Source organism: Camelus bactrianus, chromosome 21 (assembly GCF_048773025.1).
Source record: "Camelus bactrianus isolate YW-2024 breed Bactrian camel chromosome 21, ASM4877302v1, whole genome shotgun sequence".
Classification (NCBI taxonomy): domain Eukaryota; kingdom Metazoa; phylum Chordata; class Mammalia; order Artiodactyla; family Camelidae; genus Camelus; species Camelus bactrianus.
Genome location: NC_133559.1, coordinates 28486249 through 28514201, shown reverse-complemented (window position 1 = coordinate 28514201; position 27953 = coordinate 28486249). Strand labels below are relative to the sequence as shown.

The 27953-nt window shown below is 39.4% G+C and overlaps 1 long non-coding RNA gene across 1 annotated transcript; it reads left to right on the top strand.

Moving 5' to 3' along the window:
- The first annotated feature begins 252 nt into the window (after nucleotides 1–252).
- LOC141574393 (uncharacterized) lies at nucleotides 253–27683 on the top strand. The gene is made up of 2 exons (XR_012501441.1): nucleotides 253–447; nucleotides 1828–27683. It is a non-coding gene; the product is annotated as an uncharacterized LOC141574393 (long non-coding RNA).
- The last annotated feature ends 270 nt before the right edge of the window (nucleotides 27684–27953 follow it).

The following is a 27953-nucleotide window of genomic DNA, read 5'->3' as shown; positions in this document are numbered from 1 at the left end:
CTTCCCCGCAGCGGTGGGGAAGACCCCGAGGCATTCACCGTGGGCTTTTCCACCCGCCTGCGGGCGGGAACCACCTCCATAGTTCCGTCTCAGTGCGGGGCGTGCGGAGGGCCGGGCCTGCGAGGAGGATGCAGGGCCTGAAAGCTGGTGGGCGGCAGGCTGGAGCCAAGAGGGCGAGGCTGCGGCGCGAGGCGGCCAGGCGGGCGAGGGGTTTCCTCACGACTGCCTTGGGCTCCGGGAGGCGGGATCCCTCCAGAACGGGGTCCCTGAGGGAGGAGAACGGCACACGACTGCCGAGATCCCCATTCTGCCGACAGGGACATCTGCGGGTCGACCCTTACAGAAATCCCCCGAAGCCCACCCGGCACACACCCTCGGTGACAGAGCCTCCCCGGAGTTCCCCCCGCGCGGCCTTCACGAGCCACCTCCTGCCGCGAGGAGGCCAGAGTGAGAGTGGGGACATATCCTAGAAGGCTATAACAAGTGGTTTCCCAGCACTCAGAGCCAGGGACGTGGCGAGACGCTGATCACCGCCATCCTTCTCAGAGGCAATCCCCGATGGAGGTCCCCCTTGATTATCAAAAGCCGACCTCCGAGTTCGAAGCTTCCTTCTGTGCAGATTTCCTCCTTCTGCGTCTGCAGTATTTTAGAACTTGCCACTCTGTCTCTTTCAGGTTGGAGAGGAAACCGTTGGGCAAAATAGTATCAAGAAAAGCCTAGATACTGGCGCGAAGTTCCGATGAAAGGCTTCCGATAGGGAAAGGATTTTTATTCTTAGAACAAATATTTTTGAACGTCTATTATGTGTATTTTGTCTCAGGTTTGGAACTAAAAATGCAGAATAAAGAATGAAGTCAATAATAGTATAGGGTGTGTGAGAAGTAGCTGGAGAAGTCGTCATCCTAATGGTTTGAAAGAATTATTTGACATTTACGAATTATATTTTCAATTCGTATTGTGGAGTCTTTAAAGTAACCATCCCAAAGTACTTTAGGGTGTGTAATGGTATAAATTCCCCAGGAATGCAGCCCTCATTGGATGCTTAAGATCAGGATTTTAACGGGCTATTTTCGTTTGGCTAGGTTTGGGTACCTGTCTTTTACGCTAGGCGAAGAGGCGCTTTCTAGATCTTTCCCTGACACTGTTGGGGGAGAATAGGTTCACCCTCTTTCCTCCCACTTCAACACCAAACGTATTAAAACACTGGACCAATGTCTATCTGGAACATCATGTGTAAATTTAGAGGAAACGAAAGTACAGGCTATTTTGAAATAAATTCCAAAGACAGATTATCGTTAACGGAATAGAAACTGAACTATGACCCTCTGCTGCAAGCGCCTACTGTGATGCGACGTGACACGTGGTGATGGCAGCTGTCCGGTGCCCCCTGTCATCCCTCCAGCACCGAGGGGCCGCCCACTCACGGGAAAGGGAGCCACCTAGTGAAAGATTGTTCTCATCTCTGGCTTGAGATCAACCCTGAGAGCCCAAGGATGGAAAGTACCACTACATATTACTGAAAATACCCTACAGCTCCTTCCTGAAATGTATTGGTTAGATTTTTTTTTTTAAAAAGATTTTAGCCAGGAAAAAAAGGTTATGTTATGTAAAATAATACCCCTTTAGTAATCATTGTAGTAACAACCTTTTATGTCTGTGGCTCTTGTCTCTAGTCAACATATGAACACATATCATGACACTCCTGAAAGCAGTCTAGGAAAATGGTACTATCTTCTCATTTTGGAAATAAGGAAACTGGTATCAGAAAAATCCTTTTGTTGTGTTGTTTGCTCAATAAACATTTACTGAGAATTTATTATGTTTCAGGTATTGTCCAGGTTACTATGGATACCACCGTAGAAGAGACATGGTCCTTGTCTCAGAACCCACCTTCTGGTAGAGATAACAGAAAATAGGGGAGCAATTAGGATCCAATGTGATGGTGTGGCAATTAAGGTAAGAACAAAGTACTTTAGATGCACAGATGAAGGTGCACAGGTGAAGGTCACACTTATAAATAACCTTTGTATTTTATAGCAGCTTTCCTAAGAATTTTATAAATTCTTCAATAGCTTTACAGTGTCCCTACAAACTAGATAGAATAGTAACATTTACATTTTATAGATTATAAAACATTGATGCCTATCTTGAAAATAACTTAAAAAAAAATCAAAGACTCAGAAAAATTATGACCCCAAATTTACATATTACTTCATGCACGTTCTCCAGTCTCTTCTCTTTTTGCTACCCACCCTATCAACAGATTTGTAGATTATCAGCATCTTTCTTCAATAGATTTTATTCACTTTTTCACCCCTGCAGATACAGATTACTTCTAAGCCAAAAGAGATTATAAATGAGAAGCTGTCTCATTTTGTTTAATTGTACCTGATGTTAAGTTTTTCAGTTTATAGCTAAGTGATTTTGTGGAAAGGTCATAAACTAGCAGACTTGAGTGTGCATTCCAACTGAGCCATCTTAGTCTCTGAACTTCACTTTCTTCCTTGACCAAAATGGAAACATTACCTATTACAGGCTTCCTGTGAACTTTAATGGCAATACACATGACTGAATATATGAGGGCCTGACATACAACACTGGCAGTTGATAAATGTTAATTTTCTCTTTGCCCTCTTTTCTTTTGTATCAAGCTGAAATGCATAATTTAGAATGACTGCAGCATAACATTATTTTTTAAATAATAGTTTATCTAGTCTTTGTCTCTAATGCTCATAGATCTGACCACACACCCAAATCTATTCTCATTCAGTGCTAGAAGGTAGATTTCTTTATCCATGACTCTGATTACAGAAAAGAATATAATATCAGGACATTGTGAGTCAGATTCTAGAGGGTTGAAACTTTAAAAAAAATGTTTTATCACTAAAAACAGCCTAATATAACCACATTTCTGCCCAAGAAAACAGAGTGGCCAGTCTTAAACCAGATGCCAAGTACTTGCTGAAAAGCAACTCTTAACATTCCTACCAAATTTTCCCAGACCTTTGGTAACCTGACCATACATAGCAAGCCTCCTCCTTTTTTTTAATAATAGTTATCTCAACAGTTCCATGAAACTTTAACAAGCATTAATTTATTTTTAATATTTAACTTACATATTCTGATTGTTTCCAAGTCATACGTACAATTAGGTACTTAATAAATATGTTTCAATTTGATGAGAATAATTTATCCCTTGTATGTGAGGCTGGCTGGTGCTCTCTTTAGTACCACACCCCTGACAAGGAGCTGAGTGATTCAATCAAGTGAGTGATTCATTCTCTTTAAATAGTGAGTCAGATACAAATTGATGATTAAACTCAGATCTACTGTTGCTCAAGATTTCACAGAACAAGGGTCAGCAGCCTTTCTCAGACAGTTTGCCAAGTGTATATTTATTCATTCATTTCTAAGAGCCTCCAGAACAGTCAGGAAGCATAGAAGTCCAGGATTTAAGAGAAAAACTTCTGGTTTGAGAGACAGTGAGGTGACAGAGAATGGTAGTCAGAACTCTCTCTCTCTCTCCTCCACTCTCCTAGTATTTACTAAGAAAAAAATTTATTAATCCTCAAGAATTTCTCTCAACTCCCAGTGAGAAAATACCACTGGGAAAGAACCTTAAAACCCCATCTGCTAATTTAATGGGCGCAGACCATCTGGAGAAGGTAAGAAGAAATGCTCATAGGGAAGACTGACGAGTGTAAAAAAGAAAATTAAAACCTCATCCTCTTATACTCTGTTGTCCAAAGGCCTTGGTGTTCATGGGTCTCTTTGCTACTCCAAGAACAGTACCACTGATAGCATCTCGGGGTGCCCAGTCTAAAATCAATGTATTTTCATGTCAAAATCTACTGTGTTACCCACAGGCTGCCATTTTTTTTTTCTTAAAACACCCAACTAAAAGAAAAGAAATTGTTTACTATTTTATAGCCTCCACTTTCCTACTTTCTGTAGGGTAGACTACTGTTTTTGAGCACAGAGTATGTGATACTGGTGTTGTCATAAATCTGCCCTTCCTCAGAACCACAGGAAACCACCTGTTTGCACACAAGCACATGCATGCATGCATACCTTCCACCTTTCCCTGCCTTCATTACTTCACCACTTCCATTTTCAATTCAAGTTAAAATGTAATATAGATAAAGAAACTGAGGACATGCATTTATTGCTTCAAGGCTTCCTAGAGATATGTACCAAAGTACTGTTCTGCTTTGTTTAACTATCCTAGGGTCTTTTTTATTCTCAGAAAAATTCTACATATCAGAATCCTGGACAATTTGTCCTATATTTATAAAAATTCTTAATAGAATTGGATTACTAGATACGGGAGCACATCCCAGAACAAATTAAATAGTAAAACAATGTATTCTTATATTCTACATTTTAGCCATGTTAAGCTTTTAATTTTTTTTTTAATTCCTGGCTTGGATTTTCCGTTGTCTTTCCATTGTCCTTAGAATAAAGTCCCCGGGCTTTAGGGTGACCTGTGTGATCGGGTCCTTGCCTGCCTCTTCTCTGACATTTCCTAAGCCAGCACTCCAGCTGCAGTGCCCTTCTCTTAGGCACCTGAATAGTTGGTGTTCTTTTCTATTCAGAGCCTTTACACAAGCTGTTCCCTTATTGAGATAACTGCTTCCTCTTCTTATGCGTCAAGCTTAAACTTCAACTTCTTTGGAAAAATCTTTTCAGCCCCACCCCCCAGTAAAGCTAGTTAGCTACACCTATTACCTGCTCCCATTACATCCTGTCACCCTGCCCATCTTCTCCATGCCATTTGTCGTATTTGTAATTCTTTGTTCAACGTCTGTTGCCTCCAGTTGGCTGTAAGCTCTGTGAGTGCAGGTGTTCTGCCTGTTTTGCTTGCTACTGTATTATCACTCCCTTAGCAGGGCGCCTGATGCAATAAATGTTTGTCGAATCAGCTAATCTTGGACAAAAATAGAAATTTGGACTATAACTTTCATATAAATGCTTAAAATTCCTGCATACCTTACTATGGAATATATCATCCCTAAGCAATAAGAAAAGAACTTTACTGGGCCTTCAACCCATCTGAGGAACTGACATCTGTTATATTTAACATGATGAAAATTTTAATTAAATGCAATTTACTTAGGCAGTGAGTAAAACAAACACTTAAAAGATTATGGATAATTCATCAATTATCTCACAGCAAAGTCTCATAGTTCAACGTAGGAAAAAAGTCTTCAATGTCCAAATTATTTTTGTTTAACTTCTATGTTTTCTAATTTGGGACTAGGGGAAGCAGTTTACCCTCTAATTATGAAGCAAAAACACACTGGAGAGGATCGCAATAAAGAAGAGGCTATCAGCTACTTGGAAAATAGGCTAGAAAAATTAGATTTAAAAATTCAGAAAGGAAATTAGATCGGAGTATAGAATGGAAAGCCCAGTGATCTTTGCATTTCTCACCAGAAAAAGTGTTTATAAAGTCTGGCAGTATTATTTTTATTATTTTTCCTCCTATAATGGGTTACGGCTAACTAAATTTAATGTAAGTTTCTTAAGGAAAGGGCAATATGCAATTCGAAAGTAAGTAAGATATTTAAATTCTATTTCTGGAGGCAGACAGGTTCTCCAAGTTCAAATAAATGATGTATGTAGTGTACCTGACAGTGCCGGGCACTTAGTAGGCACTCAACAGGGGGCGCTGCTCTTGTTACACGTATAGATTGAAAAGAGCTTCACACGCTCATCTTCACACTCCAGTTAAGGTAGATTAAACTTGTGTTTTTTTAAAAAAAAAAAACACAAAACGTTGCAGAGAGAGACATGCACAGCACTCTGCCTTCCTTATGGCCGGTTGTATCATGTGACCAAGTATCCAATGCCAGGAGACAAAACAGCTTTCACCTGCATACAGAGAATGTCTTGGTTCATTAGCAGTTTTGTTTGAATGAGATGAGATCCAGGATCTGTCACCCTGAAGCGGATCAGGAAGCTCGGAAGGAGCAAAACCAGCTGCCTGTACTTGCCTCCGCCCTCTTCCACGCTGACGCCCCTGGAAGTCTCCCTGGCTCACTCTCCTTGTCGCGCTCTCTCTCCACCATTGGCCATGAGCTTTCTCTTGTGGTCCCCACGCTGATGCAGTCCTTTGTCGACGAGGACGGACGTGGTTTTAGTTGCTCTTTATTAGTGGCCCTGTGGTAAGCCCACAAGGCATGCGAGCTGTTGGCATGCCAGCCTTCTCGAGACGTCGGTGGCAGTGGCCTAGATGTTACAGAAGGTAATTAGCTGTAGAAAGACGTTGAAATAAATTTTCTGTAAGCATTCATGGGACAGCCAGACTGTAGCATTAAAACACAATAGAAATTTAAGGTGAACAGTTTATAGAGTATATAGGGATGTTCAACTGATGATCAGTTCCTGTCTGTCTTTGTTCTCCCAAGACGAGTCTAAACCTTACCAATCTTTTATTTCTGGGAACCTCAGTCTGGTTGTATCCTGACACTAAGGAGAAAGGTTGATGAGTTTTGGACCCTCTAGAATTGTAGTATTTAATTAGTTGCTCATTTTTTTATTCATTCAATCTTCAAAAATATAGTAAGAATTTTCTCTGTTTTGGGTCATATGCTAGTCACTGGGGTGCAAATGGTGAACAATGGAGTCTTGCTGTCAGAGTTTAAAGCTTAGAGGAGAATTAAGAAAGAGGCAGTTATGTGACAGAGTGACAAGGCTGTGGCAGAGGTCTTTGGGACCATTCTACCTGGAGATCACATGCAGACACGCAATCAGATAATCCACATAAGTGTCCCGGTCAGCTACAGAGTTCTTCATAAGGAGATTTTGCGGAGTTTGCTTTTTCAAATTCTGTTTCCCAGTAGGAAAAGGAATATATACCATTCAGCCACCAGAAAAGTGATGGAAAACCATGGCTAAAAGTATTCTAGACTAAAATATGCCTGAAAGATAGAAACCACGCAATTCTATCTCACAGTTATACATATTATAGTGTGTATTACAGTGTATGACGGGCATACACCTATAATATGTGTGACTGTGAAATAACACGCTGTAACATGTGGAATAACCCCGTGGGCCATATCACGCACTGTAACGTGTAACTGTGGAATGACCCCCGTAGGCCATGACACGCACTGTAACACGTGTAACTGTGGAATGACCCCCGTAGGCCATATCACGCACTGTAACGTGTAACTGTGGAGTAACCCCCGTAGGTCATGACACACACTGTAACATGTATAACTGTGAAACAGAATTGCATAGACAATGGTCATAAATACAATAAAATATTAATAGCCATTATTTCTGTGAGGTGAACTATTTATGGGTGACCTTTATTTCTTATATTTTTCAATATCTTCCACCAAGGAAAATATAAAGTAGATTTTATTGTTTTTGTGGTTGCTGTTGTTGTTAGCAGTTTCATTGTTTGTCATTGTTTCTAAAGAATGCCTGAAATACCTGCCAGCTTACAGGAGCCTCAAAGTAATATTGGAAACTGAAGAAGAGATAGGTTAAAAATAAATGTAATAATAACTTGTCACATACTGGTGATTGAACAGAAGACCTTATGGGAGGCAATGCCTAAGGCGTTTGCTAAGACTCACTCGAACACATTATCAGCTACTGATACTTTTATACAAATAAAAACTGATGAGGGTAGTCATCTTTGAATACATCATTACTGACCCTCTTTGTCATTTGGGGTCTACTGAGAACCATCACAGCCTGAGAAGGATGGAATGCCTAGTTGGGATTCACAAAAGAATTATTTTATGTAATAAAAGTCTAAAATTAAGCCTTTACTCAGCTTTTTGGCCTTCTCTTACCTTTGTAATTTTCTTCTCCTCATCTTTCAACTTTGGGCCACATCTGGCCCCTCCCAGTTGTATAACAACCTGCATTTCCTCATTTCTCTGGAATGTGACCAGTCAGGAACCTCAACATTTGCTGCTGCTGCTGCTTTTTTTTTTTTTTTTTTCTATTTATGGGTGAGAAGGAAAAAGAGAGGCAGGAGAACTGAACTGAGAAAGAAGCAAGCATAGGGAAAGAGAGAAAGAAAATATAAAGTCTGGAGGAAGAGAAAGAAGTGATGAATGAGCGAAGAAGCACACTGCCTGGTGGTAGTAATAGTTGTTAGACGTTCATCTGTTAGAATTTACTTTCTGTGCGAGATACTGAGAAGAAACTAGATCCCCAATCTGTATTGAAAACAAACAAACAAAAAAAAAAGTGGGAAGTTGGTGACCTCTAAAATATACTTTCAGACTCAGTAATCTCTTATCTTCTGAATAGGACATTCCTGGTTCTTGCTGTTTATAATCTGTGACAGTTTGAGATGATTCCAGTTCAAAAAGGCTGGTTATACACCATGAGAAACTTTGTATTGCCACTTGAAAAACAGATAGCATCCAAAACAAAATGTATCATTTGAACTTGGTGTGTGGATACCCTGTGGAATGTTACCCTGCTCTTACCCACGTAGTGAGAGTGGAAACCCCATTTAAAACAAGTCAATACAAAACAGTACAGTCCAGACAGCTGCTGAGCTGCTGCACACTCTGGACAAAGTCCTCTTTTACCCCTCACCCTCGTGATTCTGACATCACCAGGAACCTTCTAACTAAATCTAACAATTGCTTGTAAGTTTTTATTCTTTCAAAGTTTCTGTTCTGTTGAGTAACACTAATTGTGTTTCCTTTACCAAACCTGTTTTTACCTTGAATCCAACGAATGACAGTTTAAGTTTTTTTTATTCCAATACCTTAACCTCATCTTTAATTCATGATACTGCGCTGGCTCTAGTAATGCATAAATACTTGGGTATAACAATTTCATAAGTGGAAATATAATGACGGGACTCGGTCACTTACTGGGTGTGAGAGACAGAGAGGAAGAAATCAAGGAGACACCCTGGTTTCTGCTCGGGAAACTGGATGAAAATAGAACACATAAGAGCAGAGGCGGTTGGGGAGATGTGTGGATGTGGAGATGATGAATTTGCTTTGGACGTGTTGAACTGTAGTTGTCTGGAGTTGAGAGGTCTTGTGGATCTGGAGAACTTGAGAGACATTTGAGCTAGAGTTGTAAATTTGGGAGGCATCAGCATGTAGAGAGCAACTAAAGATACTTGAGTGGTTTCAGAAAGCTTGCTATAAAATGAGAGGACTAGGAGAGGTTTTGTGTTACAAAGACATGACTGTGAGACTTCAGCAGAGAGTCTCCAGGATAGAAAAATAAGAGATAAGAGAGGCTAAGTAGGTAGGAATGTGGCTTCTGAGGAAATGGGAAGAGGTGAATTTTCAGGACACAGGTGCAGAGAAAGAAATCTCTTTTCTGGTAGAATAATAATATGATTGTCAGTTATAGAGCTTCCCCTCCTCCCCTCCACCACTGTTTTCTTTTATCCCTTCCCCTTTTGGATTTTAAAACTTCAGGTTACAAAATTGCATAGACTCTGAAGAATTTAGGACAAAGACTGATGATTTAAGAGTAAGGCTTTCAGCACCAAAATACATTAAAAATCCCCCAAATTGGTGTATACAAAAAATCACAGGGGAGAGCAAGAAACAAGGGTACTTTGTACTCTGCCTCCCATCCCAAGCCAGAAACCTGAGGAGATTTATAGGGATTCTAAATAGGTTTCTGGCATTCAAGAAAAGAAGAAACCTTATTACTGAGTAGAGTAGAAGATGGTGGTAGCAAGACCCCAGAGTTTCTCACATCCAGAAAGGCACAGGAATCGTCAAAATCGTATTGTGAGCTATGCTTTGAATTTCTCCATCCTGTCCAAGAACTTCAATCATAAAAATTTTTTTATTATTAAAAGATGTCTTTAGGCTCATTAAGAAGATAATTACCCCTGGGAAAGAACCACACAGCTGGACTGGTGAGGCTAGTGTTGTGACTTGATGGTCTTCTGGGTCTGGAAGCAGGTAGGAGCTGGCTAGGAGTTTGAATCCTTTAGAGTAATGGAGATGAACAGCACTCCATGTAGGGGATGCGCCTTAATCAGGCTCACTGTGGAACTGGGATTTTGGAAAAGCTTTCAAATGACTTCCACCCTGATCTATAGTTTAAAAAACAAACAAATAAAATGCTTGTTTATCTGTGGTAGTGGAAGGAAGGAGAGAAATCAGTGCACAGGGCTTGTGCCAATCTGCTAGTCTCCCCAGTATCCCTGAGGGTCAGGAGTCCTGGGACACCTAGCTCTGGACTCCGGGGTCTCAAGATCAACATGGAGGCTGTGCTAAAGCAGGAAATGGAGTGGAGGAGGTGGAAAGATAACGCTACCAGTAAGACGGGCCGCCAATTATAATTTGCGCACAAGGCAGATCAGTGCTAAAAACATTAACCAACCTCTTAGGTTTGTTTAATTGATCTATGAATTTCTAATAAAGATATATTAAAACGTCCCAATATAGTTGTTGATCTACTTTTTCTTATAATTCAGTTATTTTTTGTTTAATTTCACAGTTATACAGTTATCTGGATGTAACTTCTTGGTGATTTTAAAATCTTTTTAAATTTTTATCATGTTTAGTGTAATTTTTAATCATTGTGCAATGTCTCTTTATCCTTATTAATACCAACTGTCTTTAAAAAACAAATTTATCTGATACTAGTATTCCACTGTAAGTTTCTTTCAGTCAGCATTTGCTTGCTGTAATTTTTTCCGAAGTGCTAGGAAATCTGTACACCTGTGTAATAAGGCAGATAAAGACCCCATTCACAATTGCAACAGAAATGATAAGATGCCCAGGAATAAATCTTACAAAAATGTGCTAGATTTTTATAATAAACAAGTATATAATATTTAATTCACAAAATAGAAAAATCAATACCATAAATATTATGATTCTCTGCAGTTAAGTGCAATTTCAGTCAAAATCCCAACAAAACTTTTTTGTGGAATTTGACAAACTAAGTCTGAAGCTAAGTAGGAAGAGAAAAAGACGTCTAAGAAGAGCCAAGACAGTTCTAACCCAAGGAAGTGTGATGGGAAGATTCCTTACGGAACTGTAGTAATTAGGTCGTGCGGCGTTTGTAATGCAAAAAAGAACACTGAAAAAGACACCAGTGCGTATGACAGAGGAAACATTGCAAACCTAGTGAATGCGAGGGCTGCTGACTTTCTGTACTGAAAAAAAAAAAATGAAATTAGATTCCTATCTCAACCTTTATGCCAGCAGTTCTAAAAGATTTTTATACTCTTAAAAATGATCGAAGCTCCCATAGAATTTTTGTTTATGCGGGTTATATCTGCTGATAGTTACATTACGCTATAGTCTGAATGTTTGTGTCCCCCAGACTTCATGTGTTGAAATCCTAATCTCCAAAGTTGATGGCATTAGTAGGTGGGGGCTTTTGAGGATTAGGTCATGGGGTGGAGCCTTACTGAATGAGCTTAGTGTTCTCATAAGAGACCCCGCAGGACTCCCTCATCCCTTCCCCAGTGTGGTGACACAGTAAGAAGTCTGTGACTGGAAGAGGGCCCTCAACCCACCATGCTGGCAGCCTGGCCTCGGATTTCCAACCTCCAGAACTATGAGCAATAAATTTCTGCTATTTATAAGCCAGCCACTTTGGGGTACTTGGTTATAGCAGCCCAAACCAACTCAGACGCCATGTTAGAAATTAAAAGTAAGAAATGTATTAAACACGCACACAGATAAGCACAGATTCCATTAGCCATCAGAGTGATGACATCATGACATGTCATGTAGCCTCTGGAAAATTCCACTGCTCATGAGAGAATGAGAGTGAAAAGAAGCAAATAATGTCTTAATATTATTACAAAAATAGTTTTGACTTTGCAAGTCTCCTAAAAGAGTCTTGGGGACCACCTGGTATCTCCATACTACAGTTGGAGAACCACTACGATAAACTAAACTACAGACGAATTAAAGATCTAAACTTGAAACAGAATAAAAACAGTATAACTATTTAAAAATTATAGGTTGAACACATTATGGTCACAGGGGAAGGAGAATTATTTAAATGTACCATCAAAAGCACAAAGTATAACAAAGGAAAAACTTAGTAAATTTGAACACTCCAAATTCAGTGCATCTGTTTGGTAAAATATCTCACAAAGGAAAGCCATGGTCTGGGAGAAGATGGTTGTAACATACATATCAAACAAAGGATTAATGTTCATATAATATAAATTGCTTTTAAAAATAAGAGAAAGACAACTAATAGAAAAATAGGTAAAAGAAGATACACTTAACCTCCCGAGTAATCAGAGAAGTATAAATTAAAGCATCCATTAGGTCGGGTTTTACTTCTAAGTTTCACAGCACCGAGTGTGGACTGTTAGTTGTGTGGAAGCTACTATCCATTGCTGGTAAAAGTGTAAATTAGGACAACCACTTGGGAGAGCAATTTAGAAGTACCTAGTCCAGTTGAAAACGCACACATTCTATGGTCCAGAAACTCTACCTCTAGACACATAATTGAAAAGAAATGTTGAAAATGCATGAGAAAACATTAATTCATTGATTGAATAAATATTTATCAAGTTCCTTCCTGAACCAAGCATCATAGCAGGACTTGGGAATAAAAAGTAAACAAGACTGCTGTCTAAGTGAGACAGACTTACAGAGCTATAGATATAGATTAGCTATAGATAGATGTAGATATTGTGTAAGTATTAAAAGAAATTATTATTAGAAGAAGAGTCTGTGTATCAGTTCAGGGAGGGATGAGTACCCTGAAGCAAAGTTTAGCAGGGTGAAGTGATGGGGGCTGGAAGTGCTCTTTTAGGTAGGATGGGCATGGAAGGCCTTCCTGAGAAGGTGAATTTGAGGAAGGACTTAGTGAAATGAAGGACCCAGGTCTTTGCTTAAGTTCTGAGGAAAATGCATTTCAGGCAGGAAAGCATGGCAAATGCAAATACTCTGAAACAGAAATGAGCTTGAAACATTAGAAAAAAGCAAGCAAGCCATGAGGTAGAGGGGAATCAATGAGTGGGGTAGGGTGGAAACCTACTGCAGCAGTAGGAAGGAGACACTGGTGGCCTGGACTTATTTTAAAGTGTTGGCAAGTGATTGGATTCAGGATCCGGAACAGACAATTTGGTGATGGGGATCTGAGGTGTGAGGGAAAAGGTTCAAGGATGACTGAGGTTTTTGGCCAAGGTGCCTGGTGAAGCCGTTTACCACGATAGAGATAATTAGGGAGTAGCAGCCAGTGAGAAGGGGCAGGAAAGGATAGTCATTACAGTATTGTTGGTGTTAATAAGATACTGGAGACACCCCCAAGAATGAGTGAATCGGGCGCAAAGTATGGTATATTCATTTGATGAAATATTATACAGAAGCTCAAATAACTAGTATCAATTCATGGATGACACTTGAAAATATTCTGCAACATCAAATTGCAGCGTATTGCATTCAATATGATACTACTTGTAAACTTTTAAAAAACAAATACCAAATATTATTTCTGGCTACAGATATATCAAACAAAAGCATTACAACATGGACTAGGTTTGCACAAAATTCTTGTTAGTTTTTTTGAGGTAATCTACTTAAATCTCAATCACTTTTGATTTAAAGTCAACTTAGTTTAATCCAATACCTCTCTACTTAGGGACAAGCTCTCGAGCTCAGTAAGATGGAGAAATCTGTCTCATATTACAAATGGAAAAGATTGGTAAATGTCCTTTATACTTAACCTGAGTTGTCACTTCCCTAACTATCTTTGGTTCTCACGTTATAAAAATGTATACATTTTTTCCCCATCAAATTGTCAAAGATCCATAGAATACAAACTTGTGGTTGCCAAGGGGGCAGGAAGGCATAGACTGGGATTTCAAAATGTAGAATCAATAAACAAGATTATACTGTACAGCACAGGGAAATATATACAAGATCTTATGGCAGCTCACAGAGAAAAAAATGTGACAATGAATATATATATGTTCATGTATAACTGAAAAATTGTGCTCTACACTGGAATTTGACACAACATTGTAAAATGATTATAAATCAATAAAAAATGTTAAAAAAAAAAACGGTAAAGCCAGACTAGAGCAAAACAAAACAAAACAAAACAAACAAAAACAAATTGTCAAAGATCAAAACATTTGATGAAATACTGCTTTAATAGAGATTTAAACGAGTAGCCACTCGTACATAATTGATGGATGTAGGAGAGGTGAAGAGCAATCGGGAAACATCCTGCAAAAGTAAAAATGCACATACCTATTGACGAAAATTCCACTTGTAGGTGTTTATTCAGTGAGTCCATTCAATCCAATATTGTTAATAATATGAAAGATTGGCAACAATATAGTCCTCAATAGAGTGGTGAACAAAAATAATACAGGCATTCAATGAACACCATACAGCTGTTAAAGTAACCAAGGCACTAGCTCTCCATGTACTAATTTAGAAAGATATTTAAGATACATTAAGTGAAAAACGATTAAGGTAGAGAGCAGTGTGTACATATATTACAGTAGCATCCGTGTGAAAAAGAAAACACGTGTGTGTTCATAGACGCATAGAACATCCACGGGAGGATATGTAAGAAATCGGTAGTAATGGTTGCCTCTAGAAAAAAACAGGGTCACTACGGAGCAGAGGAAGGAGAGAACCATACTTCTAATGGTGTGCTGTTTTGTGCCCCTTGCATTTTGTATCATGTGAGGACGTCATATATTTTAAAGTAAACAAAAAATTAAAAACAAAAAGCCCACAGCTATGCAGGTAGTAATTTATTTATTCATGAAATGTAAATAGACACTCCCCCCACATTAAATGTTACTTATGAAATACTGCACCAGCAATTCTTGGATTATTGAAAAGAAATACACCACACAGGCAAGCCTGGCTTCTTCAGATAGAGCATCGTCCTGCCAATGAAGTTCCCTTCACGTAAAGATAGGAGGTGACTCCTTAAGTGGTAAAATCTTTGGATCATTAAGGACCCATCTAACCCCAAACATTTCCTCTTGGTAACTTGTCCATTTCCGGAAACCTCTACCGTGGACTTTCTTTTTTGGATAAAGGCATTGTATTTTCAGCATGCGGCAAATATGGAACATGGCTAACCTGGTAATGTTAAGGGTGGGTTTATTCATAGTAGTTCCCTAGCAGAAAGCAGTTTTCTAAATAATGTGATTGCTTTTGGTGGGAGGGAGTTAAAAAAAAACAAAAAACTGCTGCATGCAGCCCTACAAAGGAAAATTTATATCCTAGAGATTTGCCAAATAAGAAATGAGCTTGAAACGTTGAAAGAAACATTCCTCGGTAGGAACAGGCATCATGAAGGCACTGAGTGCATAGGGGAAATGGAGAAGGCATACGACTTCGCAGAGTGCAAATGCAAACCTCACCCAGGTTTTATGAAGCAAGTATAACAGGTGAAGCCCTGCACTGAAGTTACAGGAAAGTCCAAAGTCACAGTAATTGACAGTATAGATTGACAAAGAGGCCTATGAACCTCAATGTTTTTTTTTTTAGGTGTAAGAGTTACTAACCCATAAAATGGTTACATACACGTAATCTACCCTGATATTAAACAATGTGTGTTCTGAATAATTCTAGCCTCTTTGGATGTTAATAGATGTTGCTCATAATGTATTCCATCACCAAGTAAGTTTGGACAACAATAGTTTAATGGAATTTTTTTTTTCCCAGTGAGACATCTCAGAGCCTATGCACATGTGTTTCCCCAAGGGGGAAAAATATGCAATATGTCAAAAATTAGCTTCCCACAGGACCTTTTATTTTTTAAACAAAATCACAGAGCATCTTAGGGACTAAAGTTATGCAGGATAGTGGGAAGTAGTTGATCCTTTCCATTTCTATCTGATGATTGCTTCCATCTTGTCTGACCTTACCCCCCCGAATCATTACATGTCCTCCATTGTGATGACATTAAAAATGGTGACGACCTGCATGCAAGGTCCTCCTTCCCACTTACTGCCATGTTCCCTTGCACGAGTACAGGCAGGAGGCTCTGCGTTTTCTGAGGCAATCACAGTCTGTCTGTAACAAGACCCAGAGAGATCAGGGTCTGATTGGAGCAGGACTGAGTGTGAGGCCTGCCCTTTATGTGTCATGGTGCTCTCTGTAATCTGGTCTTGCCTTCTCCTAGTCCTCAAAGACTGGGTTCAGGGCTTGGCCTCAGCTTTCTCTGAAGCAGTCATAGTGCTTTTTTTCCCTTCCGTGTTCAGTCATCTAAATTCCTAAATCCTTTAGGTCTGAAATTAAATTTCATTAGTGTTAAAAACTCCAGACCATAAAATGTCACCCATCTCTGGCCAGCACCCACTACACACATGACATGACTTGGGAGTGGGGCAGCTCGGGCCAACATATTCCCCAAGGGTAAAAGACGGCGGCAGGTGGCGACCCTGCTGGTCATTTTCCTCAAGAGTCTGATTATATATGTATTTATCCAATCAGAATAGGGCTTACTCCAGCCTTAGTGTCCATCTGAACATTTTATCTCATTCAGAAGAATCACAAGGGGGGAGGGTGTAGCTCAAGTGATAGAGTGCATGCCTAGCATGCACAAGGTCCTGGGTTCAATCCCCAGTACCTCCTCTAAAAATAAATAAATAGACCTGATTACCTCCCCCTACCAAAAAAATAAAAATAAAATATTAAAAAAGAAGAAGAATCACAAATCCATCTCTAAAGAGCTTTCAAAAATATTTTGGCTTCACTGAAGCCTTGAAGAATTAGCAGAGTGGTGACTCACATCACATGACAAACAGTAGACCTTAGTTACAGTCCCGCTTTCCTATGTGTTTCCCCAGAGCACCCAACTGCTGTCAGAGTGCCCCCTCGGCCTTTCAGTCAGTCCCCTTCTCTCCCACTTCTCTACTTTCTCTTTCCCCTTCCTCTTCCTTCCACATCTTTTCCACTGTGGGTAATTTCTTATCTTTTTAAAAATTAATATAAATCATTTTATTTTCTCCCCCAGTTCTTCTAACTCTCATCACCCTTTCCCCCACTGCCTTCCCTCATTTACCCCATCAACTCAGCATGGAAGCTGGGGGAGAACAGAAGAAGGGAGAAGACGGTTCGTACATGTTACACTTTTCCTCTATTATACACGTATACATATAACACATTTATACAGTAAGATATATAATGCATGTTATATATAACATAGATACTATTTTATGTATGTATATAAAATACGTTATGTGGAATGCCCAGCGGAACGCCTTGCCACGGGTCCTGTACGCCTGCAAACTGCACCAATCAGGCATTTTCTGATACTCTAGTGACTAGTTCTTCTTCAAAGCGCATGCCCTTCACTCACTTCCACAGTGTAGAAAATGATGTTCTAAGGAGTTTCTCCAAAGATCGTGTAATTCAGCTGGGTGTGATTAAAACAAACGGACAAAATACCCAGGTTTGTGTCATTTATATGAATGTATATAAATAATGCTGGCCATCTGTCTCATCTCCCTCTGATCAGGTGGCCTGAGCTCACGTGGGAAGACCCTTTATGTCTTATTTGTGCTCAGCAAGATAAGGAGCGCACTGAATAGAAACTAGGTCAGCTGCCTTCCACTGCTCATCACAGCCATCAAAGCCCATTTCTTAGGCTTAGAAGTTTCATGTCTTTTAAATGGATTCTGTGTTCTGTTTTCTTCTGTACAAACCAGAAAGGTTTTTGCTAATCATCCCACTGTCAAGCAAGTTTAAACATCATTGTGATTGTGTGTGTGTGTGTGTGTGTATGGGGTTGTGTGATTTTTCTCAAGTTATATTTTGGCTTGCTTGTCTAGTCATCTGCTGGAAAAATGTTTCATATGTAAACTATGCAAAAGCACATATCCTAGTATGAGCATAAGATTTTAGAATCAAAAGTAAGAACTTTTTCTGAGAGAAACTCAACTTGAAAAAGAATAGAAAACGTCAGAATATGATCCCTGATCATCCTGCCGCTTGATGTTGGTCAAACTGAAGTCAGGATGCAGTGGTGAGGACCACATCCTGTTGCCATGGAAACGATTGTACTGTCACAAATTTAGTACTATGACTTCATGGTGAAGAGGAACAGATGGTCTGGAAGAGAATGAAGGCCTAGGGTTACCAAAATTGTTTGGGGACTGAGCCATCTTGGATCCTTTTTGGAAATAGGTGGGAACATAAATAATAAGCAAAAACTATTTTTGTAGTTTTCCACAAGCCACTGAGCAAGAAAGAACTTAGCCAGGTAAAACTATAAAGTTCATTTCCGATGAGAGGAAAAAAAAAAAACCAACGTTTTAATGTAGGATGAAGCACAGCTAAGAATACAATACAACTTACAATATTCCAAAGCTGCATCTTCATCCTTCACCAGCCCCTCACCTGACCACTTTTGAAATTAGTAATATCTTGAACCCTTAGGGCCAGCAGTAAGGCCGATATTGGCCATGTTTTTCACAATGTTCCATTTTTAGGTATTTCTGGCTTTAGTGTCAATTTGATTCTGGCATTCTGAGTCAGATACTTCCAAACAGCCTCAAGAGTACAGGCTTGGTAGTGGGGCTATTGGGGTAGGGGGCCTGCTGCAGGTGTATATGTAGCTCGCTCACCTTACCCCTGAGCGGTCAGGGTCCAGGCCTAATTCTCCAGCCACGTTGGCGCTCCAGCAAACAGTCTCCACTGATAGGCCAGTAAAACCAAGGTGTCCCCAGCAATTCAAAAACTGACCAAAAGCACTAACATTTAGAACTGTTAGCCTGATATCTTTCCATCATGATATTGTTCATTTTTAAGGACAATGAAATTCTCCAAGCTTATAAATGCCACTAAAATCACTCATCCTTAAGAATACACTTTTTATTTGGAGTAAAGGCAACAAGAGAGATTTCCCATCACTATCTCCCTCGGGGGATGATTACCAAGTAAATTAACAAAGAGAAGCTAACATCAGTCAGCACCTAGTATGTGTGAGCCTAAGTGCTTAAAATTCTTTTGTTGTTGTTTTGAAATAACTTTGGGTTTACAGAAGAGATGCAAACATAGAGCTTCTGAACACGTTAGATAACCATAGTACAGTGATTGACGGTGAAATTAACGTTGGTACAATACTATTAACTAAACTACTAACTAAATTCTGATTTTACTGGTTTTCCCATTAATGTCATTTTTTTTTTGGTTCTGAGACCCAGTCCCTGTTACATTAGTCATTGCATCTAAGTTCCCTTAAATCTGTGATAGTTTCTCAGTCTTTCCTTGATTTTTCATGACCTTGGTCAGGTGTGTTGTAGAATATCTCCTAGTTGGGATTTTTCTGATGTTTTTCTCATGACCAGATGGAACTTTTGGACTTTTGGAAATGATATCCCAGAGTGAAGTGCCCTTCCCCTGACATCATATCACCAGTGCATGGTATCAACCTGACTTACAACTGATGATGTTAACTTTAATCACTTGGTTAAGCTGGTGTCTGCAAAGCTTTCTCTGCTGTAAAGCTACTGTTTTTCCCTTTCCATGCTCTATTTGCTAAAGGAAATCAGTAAGTCCAATCCATAGCCAAGGAGAAGGGAATTAGGTTCACTCCTGAAAGGATGATTATTAAAGAATTTGTGGACAAATGCTGAAAACACCACAATAATTAATTTTTTTTTGGTGAAATACTTTGAGGCTATACAGATAGTCAGTTTCTTAGTTTCATCTACTAATTTTAGGGGACCTTGCTTGCAGTAATTATCATGGTGGCACTCCTATGGTCATTTCTAATGTCTCTAACTCCTTCTATACTGGAATTCTCCTGTAAGAAAGATTCGGTTCCCTTTCCCCAGTTTATTTATTTGTTTATTTCATTCACTTGTTTATAGCCGTATAGACTTGTGGATATCTAGTTTATTCTTTGAATTACAATCCAGTGCTGAAATTACTTGTTTTGTTGTTCAAATTGTTCCCGTTGTGGCCACGGGAGTGGTTTTAGGTTGCTCCTCTGTCCCTCTGACCTGCCATGTACAGGGAAGAGTTAACACAGTAGGCCAGGAGCTGCTATCTTTAGAAGGGCCTGTTTGCAAGGTTGCCTTTGGCTGGCGTCTGGGAGATTGGCTTGTGAGAAGTTCCGCACACTGATAGAGAAAATTCTCTATACTGGTAAGGTTGTTTTGACCACTTAAGACACTGAACACCTACTTCCTTCTGAGAGCCTGGGATTTTGGTAGTGGCCAGACAAAGCATGCCCTACGTGACCAGCACTCAGTAAAACCTCTAACCTCTGAGTCAAATGGGCTTCCCTAGGAGAAACACACCTGGTGTGTCCCCTCCTGGACTGGAAGAGAAAGTGCAGAAAGCCTATGGGTGACTTTCTCCAGACTCTGGCCGATGTGTCTTTTTCGCTTAGTGATCTGCTGTGTAATCTTACTGTATCATTGTAATAAATTTTAGTCATTAGTGCAACTATATGCTGAGTCCTGTGAATCCTTCTAGGATAGCACAGAATACGTGAGTGGTCTTGGATGCCCCCAAACATGCCTTAGCCTTTAAATTTTTTAGCACTTCCTTACTTTGTAGTGCTACAAAAAAGGATAGTGTTTAGAAAGCAGATCTGGGTGCTCATTGCTCCTAGGGTGCCATTGTTTCTAGGTCCTTTGAGCAGATGAAAAAGGAAATGTATGTATGTTTACTAACTCAGAAATACACACAGACATATTTATTTCTATATCTTTCTATTTGTATATATACATATAGTGAATTCATGGAGGTTTGGTCAACTTAAAAGCTACAAGGTTTATTCTAGCCCTCTCTGATTATTTTTAACTTCTTTCTTTGACAGTGAGAAATGTGGCTTCCATTAGCTACAATTTATTTACTTATTTATCCAACCCTGGTATACACACACAGTAGTTTCAGAATTGCTAACTTATAGCCCTGCGAGAAACAAATTTACCAAGGAAAGTAAAGCATTTATGTTCAGTTGCATTTGCTTTAGCCTTCTAGTGGCCAGTCAAAACCCATTTCCAAAGTTACTTTGGTCAGCCCATTTTCCCCCATCCATTTTAGTTAGGTTATGTCATATGTTTGTAATATAGTTAGATTTGTTCATCTGAGTTACATCCTGGGATCCTGCACACATCACCCCCCCCACCCAACCCCAATCATCCTGGTTGATTTTTAAAATTTGCAGACAAGAAATTTCACTCTTAGTTTTGCAGTAAATTACACCTTATTAGAATAGGGGGAACATTGTATTGATGTTGACAAATGCCTAGAGTCACGTATCCACCACCACAGTGATTTTGCCTTTTTCAGAATGCTATATAAATAGAACTGTGCCAGCATGCTGTCTTTTAGGTCTGGCTTCTTTGACTTACTAAATGCATGTAAGATTCATGTGTGTTGTTGTGTGAATCAATAGTTCATTTTGTAAAAATTGCCATTTTGTAATACATTGCGTGGATGTATTACAATTTGTGAATCTGTTCACCTCTTGAGGACTTCTCAGTTGCTTCCAGTTTTGGGTGATTATGAGTAAAGATACTGTAAATACTCATTTACAGATTTCTACATATGCAGGTTTTTCACTTTACCCTTGACAATTGCCTAGGATTGGGATTGCTGGGCCATATTATAAGTGTGTGTTTTACTTTAAGAAACTGCCCAAGTAGCCTTACCGTTCTGTATTTCCACAAGCAAAGACTAAGAGTGCTCGCTTGTTGCACCACATTTTAACCAGCATTTCGAATTGTCAATTAAAAAACTTTTTTACCCATTCTAATAGGTAAGTAGAGGTACCCTATTGTAGTTCTCATTTGCACTTTCCTAATGATTAATGACTTTCGTATCTTTTCATGTGCTTATTTGCCGTTTGTGTAATTTCTTTGGAAAAGTGTCTCTTTTTTTTTAGGGGAGGGTTGTTTGTTTTATTGTTGAGTTATAGCAGTTTGTTACATCCTGGCTACAAGTCTTTTACTGGGCATGTAATTTGCAGATTTCTCCAACTCTATAACTTGTCTTAGTCTTCTTAACCATTTTTTTTTTGCAAAGCCAAACTTTGTAGTTTTGATAAGTCCAGTTTACCAGTTTTTTCCTTTTATGGATTGTGCTTTTGGTGTCATATCTAAAAAGTTAGCACCAAACCCAAGATGATATAAATTCGTGTATTTTCTTCTAGGAGCTTGTTATTTCTGCATTTTACATTGAGGTGTATGATCCACTTTGAGTTCATTTTTGCCTAAGGTGTGAAGTCTGTGACAGGGTTCTTTTCTTTTTCTTTCTCCCTTTTGTGGATGTATGTTGAATTGTTTCAGCACCATTTATTGGGAAGACTATACTTTCTCCATTGAATTGACTTTACACCTTGTCAAAAATCAGTTGACTATATATTTCTGGGCTCTTCTATTCCATTGATCTAAGTGTCTATCCTTTTGCCGATTCCACAGTCTTGATTATTGTAGTTTATAGTAAATCTTAAAATTGAGTAGTATGACTCCTCTACATATCTGTGTATGATATATATAAATACTTTCTTATAAAAGTATACAGAGCTTTATAGTACATCTTAAAATTGAGTAATATAACTCCCCTAAATATATATAATACTTTCCATAAATGTGTAAATGTGTATTTATATAATATATAAATAAAAATACATTCTCATGTATACTTTATATGTAAGTGTATATATTATCAAATATATATATTATCTCCTGTTTAGCTCTAACATCTATCTGAGTCTGCTTAGATGATTGCTCTGTCTATTCAGGCTGTCAGCCTAGATGTTTTAAATGTATTATCTCAAAGTTCTCAAATGTACCTAAGAGTTCAAAGAAGATTTTTTAAATGCTGTGTTTACATTTTATGGTCATCTAAGATAAGATTTTTCTGGATCTTGTCATATAATGTTAGTCCCCACATTGGTTCCTAGATGAGTTTGTGCTAATGAATATCTAAGCCAGCAGCATATAATATTAAACGAGTGGAAAAGCATATCAGGCGCCTGTTAATCTGCATCTCTTAACGTCAAGGTGATAATAGTTATCCTGCATATATCGCTGTACTCATATTGATTAATTTTATCTGTTATGTAGGCAAAGCTAAGCTTTTGCAGTGATGATATTAATTGGAAAGATATTTTCATAGAAAAATACTTTGGCTTAAGTTATTTAATAACTTGAAACTTTGATTAAACATGATGAAAATGACATAGTGCTTCCGGATGAGCAGCAGCTGACCTAATATGTACATTTATTTGCGTCAAGTGAAGGATAAACGATGTCATGCTAACTGCGCAAAACAAGCGCTTCTAGCAGTTTAGGCAGAGGAGTAGGGTTAAATCACCTGCACCGCAGCAATTTCACACTGCAGACGGGTGTATTGCTTTGATATGGTCTTCATCAGCCCAGTTTTAACAGATTATTGGCAGAAGTGTGCTAGCATAAACTCAAAAAAGAATTTTGTACTAAATAGTACTTTTCCCAGAATTGTGTTTTGGGGTGCATTATTGAAAAATGGAAAATCCAGTATTGGATTTGGAGTTAAAAATAAAGTCACTATTTAAAATGAAAAGTAATAATAACAACAACAGCTCAAATTGTAGCCAGTCAATCTCAAAATTAAATTAAGTCAACAAGCAAAAGGAACTCTCATTGCTTTCTCCTTATTTGGCATTGGCACCTGAGCCCTTTAACAGAGGTAGCCCTCCAGTGTACTTAAGGCGGCAATTTGGTGATCTAAAATGGCACCAGGGCACCTGGCAAAGGAAGTGAGTAGGACTCGAAATCCATCTAGAGGAAGAAGCATCTTTTAAATTTACTCAGAAGTGTCAAATGGGGTAATGGCAGCCCTACCTGAAGAATCCTTGTCTTTGCCAGCTCTGTTATTTCAGTCAGGATGCATATAGCTACAAATCACAGAACATGTGACAAAAGAATGGCTTAAGCAACTAATACATTTATCTGGAGGTACATAGTTCCAGGATTGGGAAGTGGCTCAATGATGCCATTAAAGATTATATATATAAATATACACATATAAAATCTTTCCACTCTGACATCCTTGCGTGTTGGATGTTTATCCTCAGATAGTCATCTCATGGTAACAAAATTGCTGCTGCAGCTCCAAGATCACATTTTCATATAGTTATATTGAACCCCTATGTCTGTTTTTGTCAGGAATAAAATCAGCCCCCTCAGAAGTAAACTCCTTCCACCTCAGCCTAATTCCCCTCATGTATCATTGGCCAGAACTGGGTCACATAGCTGCACTGGCTTCAAAGAGAGCTGAGAATGACAGCTTAAAAAAAGGAAGAAAAGAATTGGCAACCAGCAGTGTCTACCACCCCCATAAAAGAAAAGTATCTTTTCCACTTTCTGTCTCAAAGGCAACCTCTTTTAAGTCTGAGGGGCAAAAAAGCATCTCGACCACCTTTTTCTTTGACTCTGGACTTTCTTAAGTAACTTTGTAATCTCTATACTGTTGCGCTCATGCAGACTAACTGGAAAGGTGAATCTGAGTTAGTGTGGTGTGGTGAAGAATTTTCATAACTTGTATGTCTCCCACTTTAAACAGCGCCTTAACAGTGAAGGCAAAAAACTAATCCTTCAGAGGAAGGTTTAAGAAATGAACACTAGTCACCTAGGATAAATATATTCTTTGTATCCAAATGGATCTCCCAATCTTCTTAGGCATCCCCTCCACCACACCCCACCCCCTACTCCTCCTGCAGTTCTGTTTACGATGTGTATCTTTTGTGTGTGTAGGGTGGAGGAGTGGTTAACCAAGGGAGCAACTAAAGGAAACTAAGGCAAATTAACCCAATATTGTCTTCTTAATGTATCTATAACTTAGTTTCTTAAATCCTATAACATAGATTCCCAATCAAGGTCTTGGTAGTTGAAGAAATCCTATCTGTGAATCTTTCTCTAAAACAAAAAATCCATCAACCAATCAAATAACCACTCTCTAGTTATTCCTTATGTAAACATGGATTTACATATTTAAAGTTTGCCTAATACATGTTATACTATTTTTGCCTTGATTTCCTTTAGTTGTGTTTTTTTCAATAGTATCCACATCTCTCATAACCAAAATTTCCAGGTAAAGTCTTATTTTTATGCTCCCTGAGCAAGACATTTCCCTACACACACACACACACACACACACACACACACACACACACACACCCCAAACAGACTAATATACCAAACCCCATTTATGCTCAGAAAAACCCCCTCTTGTTTAAACTTGCCTTTTTTTTTTTTTTTTCCTTCATGGAGCTTTTAGAAAAAAGTGTGACCAAGCTTCAGTCTTACCCCTCTGATTCGCATTCCCAAGACCGATAAATTACATCTGATCTGGGTCATTCTCGTGTGACGGCGCTTCCTTTTCTTTCAGTGTCCTGGATTTGGTGAAGAGCAGCATGGTGAGAGGAGAGAGAGGGACATGTCCGAATCAGCCCCCAAGGCGGTTACTTAACCATTGCACTGTGAAATTGCCTCCTTGGAGGTAGCACATTTAATTTTAATCCACATTATGGCTCCTGCATTTTTCCCAAGGAGTCTGATAAAGCAAAAGATCCATCATTTCTAATTATACAAAATTTGATTACTTGAGAGTACCTTTTCAGTGCCGTTTACTTGAGGAAATGAAACATCTACTATACATTAATGACACTTCCCCTACTGTGAGGAGTTTTCTCAAATCATCTTAGAAACTACCTCAACTCCTGGGTAATTTTTAGGGCCTAAAGGAAGAGTTTTAAAACATTTTCACCCCGAGTGGCCTTCTGTCTTATCTTCTGTCATGACGTCTTCCTTGAAACAGGTACGACCTGGGCGTAAGAGTTCCCAGAACCAGAAGGAGGTTCACAGACGAGCTGAGCCAGAGACCTTTCCAACAGGGGCCTCCGCAGAGGCGAGCGGGTGAGGAAGGAAGCAGAACAAGGAGCTGGTGGTTGCGGGCAGTCAGTCTACCCCTTACCTACCCCATATGTCACTGGAATGCCACCTGGCGAGACTCAGGCTGGCAGTCACTCCTGGGTAAACTGATGGGCTTAGCCTTTGGCTGGAAAGTGGGCCGGCACAGCAGTCTTCCTGTCCTCATCCTGGCTGGTTACCGTATTTGCAAGTCAAGAGAAATCACAGGAAACAGTTGGAGACCCTCACTAAGTTCATAGTCAATTCATGCGATTGACAGAGGCAGGCATATACCCCAATCCACAGGCCTTCCTTCGAAAAGGCACGTGAGCCTTGCAGTAGGAATGGGGCCTGGAATGAAGAAAGGCACCCCCTAATCCTGAGGGGGGCAAAGGCCTTCGTGACGGGGCCTACAGCCTTTGTGTTCAGACTTTAAATAGCATGCCTACCATCCTTGACAGTCTGCATTTCTCAATTATCCCCATTTTTTAAGCCAAAGTAATTTCTGTAGCGAGCAGCCTGGAGTGGGACACTGGACTTCAGGATCAAGTTTCTGCTCCACTCACTTTCTAGCCATCACCTTGAGGAAGTCACTTAAACTTCCTGAGCCTTGCTTTCTTTCCTCATGTGAAAAATCCATAATAGAGCCTGCAGATTTGTAGTTCACAGCATCATTTACTGTAAGGATCAAGTTAGAATAACATATGTGAGAACACTGAGCTCTAAATGGCTCCGCACATGTGAACAGATTGGATCAAGTTCTTCATAATAGCTTATTATTAATTCTGCTCTGCTGTTCCCTTGTGGAACCCTAGGGTTCTCCGCTCATCTTTCCCTTTGCCCAGTCATCATCTGTCATTCTGCTTGTGTCCTCCCTTCCCCTGCTCGTGAAACACACACACACACACACACACACACACACACACAAAACCTATCATCCTTTCACCCATTATTCTAGTTCCTGTCAATCAGTTTCTTATTCATTGCATATTTACATTTCCAAAATAACTGCATTTACATATAATTTGCACCTGCCTGCACCAAAAGTGGCTACAGCTAGATACAGCATTTAAGGTGGTGTGTCAGTCAGTTTTCAGCTCAGGAAACAGAAACAACTCTATGTATTTCAACCAGAAAGGGAGTAAAACAAGGGATTACGTGCTTACAAAATTCATTGGAAGATCTAAAGAAACTGAAGTTAGGGGCACTGGACTTTAGATTTCAAGGACACACCATGACAGCTGTAGTCCAGAGGTCAGACACCAAACTGCTTCTCAACACCCGTGACTTTGATGACTAGAATTTGGGGACTATTGGAATGTGGGTTCTGGCTTCAAACACACATCAACAGTGTTGCCTAGCAACAGGAGCAGTGGTAAGGTGGCTTTCCCCTCTCTTCTGCCTTCCAAATCTCACACAAGGACATCTCCTGGTAGAATTTAATTAGTATCCAGAAATCTAGCTGCAAGGGAGTCTAAGAAATGTCAGATTTTTCGGGCCTTAAATTTCAGAAACATACATGGAGGGCTTTGAGAATGGATGCCTACTTCCAGTTGACAATAGCCTTTTCCAGGGAGTGACTTTATTTCTCCCAGAATGAACAACACAACCATGGTCTAAAAGAGAGCTTGAGAGGAGAAGGGAGGAGGAGGTGTACAGCTCTTACATTTACAGGCTTTAGAAACAGCTGTTAGAGGGAAATATATACAAGATCTCATGGCGGCTCACAGCGAAAAAGAATGCGACAATGAATTTATGTATGTTCATGTATGACTGAAAAACTGTACTCTACACTGGAAATTGACACAACATTGTAAACTGACTATAACTCAATAAAAAAAAAATGAAAAAAAAAAAACACCTGGTAGGATTTATTTGGAGTGGTCCTTTTCTTAGTTTTTAAGACATTCAACTCAGAAGAGGAATAAAAATTGTGCATAGAGAGTGGAGCCAGCCATAAGCACAGATCATCCCACATTTATGAAACCAATAGTTTTTGAGCCCTTGCTATGTGCCAGCCTGTGACAATCACTGGGGATATAATAGTGAACAAGATAGAAGCTGTTCCTGCCCCCATGGAGGTTTGTGTGAGGTGGGTACCAGAAGCGTCAGGTTGACCGCGCAGGCT